Here is a 5080-nt window from a genome sequence, read left to right on the forward strand (position 1 = left end):
CCTGGATTCAAGTGATTCTCCTGCCTCAGCCTCCCAAATAGCTGGGATTATAGGTGCCCACCACCATGCCTGACTAATTTTTGTATTTTTAGTAGAGACGGAGTTTCACCATGTTGGCCAGGCTAGTCTTGAACTCCCCACCTCAGGTGATTCACCTGCTTCGGCCTCCCAAAGTGTGGGATTACAGGCGTGAGCTACAGGCCACTGTGCCTGGCCTATTTTATTTTTATTTTTATATTTGAGATGGAGTCTTGCTCTGTTGCTCAGGCTGGAGTGCAGTGGCATAATCTGGGCTTACTGCAACCTCCACTTCCTGGGTTCAAGCAATTCTGCTGCCTCAGACTCCCAAGTAGCTGGGATTATAGGCGTGTACCAGCACACCTCGCTTATTTTTGTATTTTTAGTAGAGATGGAGTTTTACCAGGTTGGCCAGGCTGCTCTTGAACTCCTGACCTCAGGTGATCTGCCTTCCTTGGCCTCCCAAAGTGCTGGGATTACAAGTGTGAGCCACCGTGCCTAGCCACATTATAGTTTAGATGTGACTGTTTTAACATGTCTTTTGTCAAATTTTATTATGAGTATTTTCAAACACACAGGAAACTTGGGTGGGCTGGGCACAGTGGCTCACACCTGTAATCCCAGCACTTTGGGAGGCCAAGGTGGGAAGATCGTTTGTTCCCAGAAGTTGGAGACCAGCCTGGGCAGTATTGCAAGACCCCATCTCTCCAAAAAGTTTTTAAAAATTAGCTGAGTATGGTAGCATGCACCTGTAGTCCCAGCTACTCAGGAGGCTGAGGGGCAGCTGTGCTATCACGGCTCACTGCAGCCTCAGCCTCCTGGGCTCAAGCAATCCTCCCACCTCAGCCTCCTGTCTCAGAAAAAAAAAAAAAAAAAAAAAAAAAAACTGGAAAGAATTTAATGAGGAGAGATGTTCAGTTCATCATTGTTATCTATAATTACCATTTTGCTTTTTTTTTTTTGAGATGGAGTTTCACTCTTGTTACCCAGGCTGGAGTGCAATGGCGCGATCTCGGCTCACCGCAACCTCCGCTCCCGGGTTCAGGCAATTCTCCTGCCTCGACCTCCTGAGTAGCTGGGATTACAGGCACGCGCCACCATGCCCAGCTAACGTTTTGTATTTTTAGTAGAGACGGGGTTTCACCATGTTGACCAGGATGGTCTCGATCTCTTGACCTTGTGATCCACCCGCCTCGGCCTCCCAAAGTGCTGGGATTACAGGCTTGAGCCACCGCGCCCGCCCATTTTGCTTTTTTGATTTATCACATATCTATCCATCTGTCCATCCCTGTATCATTCAATCCAATCCATTGTACATGTTCCTCTGTCCTCTGTTTCCTGCAAATTGGTAGCTGGATCCCAGTGGCTTGATCAGATTCAGGTTTGATTTCTTTGAGAAAGTGAGGTGGCGGTTGTGTTCTTTCATCAGGAGGCACATGATATTTTTTTGTCTCTCTTTTTTGTGGTGATACCTGGGTCCATTCATTCATTAGGGGCTGCAGCATGCTGAAGGAAAACACGCCTATGGAGTGAGCGCACACCAACCAGGAAATAAAACCCTTACCTTTGCGATGTCTCTCCAGCGCCCTCTACTGACCAAACTTCTTTAATGCCAGTTTGTAAAGGCAAACTATTCAAAGAGCCTGAATTATTTTCATGGAGGGCAAAACACACGAATTTGGAGATGAGAGGCAATATATCAATAACAGACATACCTTGCACGCATGTACTGATCAGATAATGGAAAACTCTACATATTTCTAGAAATTTATCTGTGTGCTGCTCTCTTCTCTCTGGTACTCTGCCCCACGCATCCTAGCACCTTTGGCCTCCCTGGACATTGAACTTTGTTTTCTCAACCCTAGGAGACCGCAGGGCTCTGCTTGGATAGCTTTTCCCTGTGTCACAGCCTCGAAATTTTATCCAGGAAGTAAGCTAGAGGCAACAGTAGGGCTTATCTTATTTGTTCCCCTTCCCTAGGTGATCTTCCATTTCTTGTCCAATGTCTGGAAACTGTTGCTTTACATATTTTATTCATTTTTTAAGTTGTGTAAGTTGAGGGGTAAATCTAGTCTTTGTTATTCTACCATGTCTTGGGCCAAGGAGGGATTCCAACTTCTTTATTTTCTTTTAAAAACATTTTTCGGCCGGGCGCGGTGGCTCAAGCCTGTAATCCCAGCACTTTGGGAGGCCGAGGCGGGTGGATCACGAGGTCAAGAGATTGAGACCATCCTGGTCATCATGGTGAAACCTCGTCTCTACTAAAACTACAAAAAAATTAGCTGGGCATGGTGGCGTGTGCCTGTAATCCCAGCTACTCAGGAGGCTGAGGCAGGAGAATTGCCTGAACCCAGGAGGCGGAGGTTGCGGTGAGCCGAGATCGCGCCATCGCACTCCAGCCTGGGTAACATGAGTGAAACTCCGTCTCAAAAAACAAACAAACAAACAAACAAACAAACAAAAAAACATTTTTCACTGCCATGTGTGTACCTATGCAACCATCTTACATGTTCTTCACATGTACCCCAAAACCTAAAATGCAATTCAAAAACATATTTTTGTTTTATATTTATTTATTTTTTGAGATGGAGTTTTGCTCTTGTCTCCCAGGCTGGAGTGCATTGGCATGATCTCGGCTCATTGCAACCTCTGCCTCCCGGGTTCAAGTGATTCTTCTGCCTCAGCCTCCAGAGTAGCTGGGACCACAGGCACCTGCCACCATGCCTGGCTAATTTTTGTATTTTTAGTAGAGATGGGGTTTCACAATGTTGACCAGGCTGGTCTCGAACTCCTGACCTCAAGTGATCCACCCGGCTTGGCCTCCCAAAGTGCTGGGATTACAGGCGTGAGCTACTGTGCCCGGCCTGCTTTACTTTTAATTTTAATTATTAATTTTAAAATTGACAAAAATTGTTTATATTTATGGTGTACAACATGCAGTTTTGATATATGTGTGCATTGTGAAATGACTGAATTAAGCCACCTTGCTTTCTTTTTTTTCTTTTATTTTGAGACAGAGTTTTGCTCTTGTTGCCCAGGCTGGAGTGCAATGGCATGATTTCAGCTCACTACAACCTCCGCCTCCTGGGTTCAAGTGATTCTCCTGCCTCTGCCTCCTCAGTAGCTGGGATTACAGACATCCACCACTGTGACCGGCTAATTTTGTATTTTTAGTAGAGACAGAGTTTCTCCATGTTGGTCAGGCTGGTCTCGAACTCCCGACTTCAGGTGATCTGGCTGCTTTGGCCTCCCAAAGTGCTGGGATTACAGGCGCGAGCCACCGTGCCCAGCCTTGCTTTCTTTTTGTATGCATTTGCTTGGTATAACTTTGCTTATCCTTCTGTTCTTAACTTTTCAGAATCTCTTTGTTTTACATATGTCTCTTGCATACAACATATGTATTTTTTTGAGACAGAGTCTTGCTCTGTCACCCAGGCTGGAGTGCAATGGCATGATCTCGGCTCACTGCAACCTTTGCCTCGCGGGTTCAAACAATTTTCCTGCCTCAGCCTCCCGAGTAGCTTGAATTGCAGGCATGTGCCATCACACCCAGCTAATTTTTGCATTTTTAGTGGAAATGGAGTTTCACCATATTGGCCAGGCTGGTCTTGAACTCCTGACCTCAGGTGATCTGCCTGCCTTGGCCTCCCAAAGTGCTGGGATTATAGGTATGAGTCACTGCACCTGGCCTGCGTACAACATATTATTGTGTTTTGCTCTGTGACGTCTTCTTTTTTTTTTTTTTTTTGAGATGGAGTTTCGCTCTTATTGCCCAGGCTGGAGTGCAATGTCTTGATCTTGGCTCACTGCAACCTCCACCTCCCGGGTTCAAGTGATTCTCCTGCCTCAGCCTCCCGAGTAGCTTGGATTGCAGGCATGTCACCACATCCGGCTAATTTTTTTTGTATTTTTAGTAGAGATGGGGTTTCTCCATGTTGGTCAGGCTGGTCTCAAACTCCCGACTTCAGATGATCCACCCGCCTCGGCCTCCCAAAGTGCTGGGATTACAGGTGTGAGCCACCGTGCCCGGCCTGTACTTCTTGACTGTATCCTCAAAGCTGAGACCCTGTAGGTACTCAAAAAAAATGCAGGGCATAGTTTGCTATAGTAGAAAGCAAACACCCGGGCGTGGTGGTGCATGCCTGTAGTCCCAGGAGGCTGAGATGGGAGGATCACTTAAACCCAAGAGGTGGAGGTTGCAGTGAGCCAAATCCCACCACTGCACTCCAGCCTGGGTACAGAGTGAGACCCTGTCTCGAAAAAAGAAAGAATACCCAACACAGCTCCTGATACAGAATAAGAAAGTAAATAGGCTGGGCGCCGTGGCTCATGCCTGTAATCTCAGCACTTTGGGAGGCCAAGGTGGGCAGGTCACCTGAGGTCGGGAGTTCGAGACCAGCCTGGCCAACATTATGAAACAAAAATTAGTCAGGTGTGGTGGTGCATGCCTGTAATCCCAGCTACCCGGGAGGCAGAGGCGGGAGAATCACTTGAACCAAGGAGGTGGAGGTTGCAGTGAGCCAAGATCATGCCGTTGCACTTCAGCCTGGGCAACAAGAGCGAAACTCTGTCTCAAAAAAATAAAGCAAAACAAAACAAAAAGAAAGTAAATAAATGTTAATTTCCTTCCTCCTATACTAGGTATGTGCTTTAAAGTTTTTAACTAGATTTCCAATTTCAGTCTTCTTCTTCTTTTCTTTTAAAGCCTACAGCACCTGGTATTTCCAGGCAGTCTCCCTTCCAAGTACTAACCAGGCCTGACCCTCCTTAGCTTCCAAGATCAGACGAGATTGGTTGCGTTCAGGGTGGTATGGCTGTAGACTCCAATTTTAATCTTATTTGGGCCAAATCTGTTGAAAACTACAAGTGCTTAATAAAATAAAATACATATCTCCCTAAAAGCAACATCAGCTGACAAGAAAATAAGGAACTACCATGCAAATTTCTAAAGGAAAGCAGACCAGTCGAGTAAGCTGGGTAGGGAGCACTGATGCTGCCATTGCCCTGAGGACACCTGCTGATCAGGACACACTTGGAACTCGGTTTTGGTGGCCTCATGGGA

General features: G+C 46.4%; 1 pseudogene; it reads right to left on the minus strand.

Moving 5' to 3' along the window:
- Positions 1-4721: 4721 nt before the first annotated feature.
- Positions 4722-4840, minus strand: LOC116540549 (annotated as a pseudogene).
- Between the last annotated feature and the right edge of the window lie 240 nt (positions 4841-5080).

This window comes from Sapajus apella, unplaced genomic scaffold (genome assembly GCF_009761245.1).
Source record: "Sapajus apella isolate SASKATOON/1434 unplaced genomic scaffold, GSC_monkey_1.0 scaffold141, whole genome shotgun sequence".
Classification (NCBI taxonomy): Eukaryota; Metazoa; Chordata; class Mammalia; order Primates; family Cebidae; genus Sapajus; species Sapajus apella.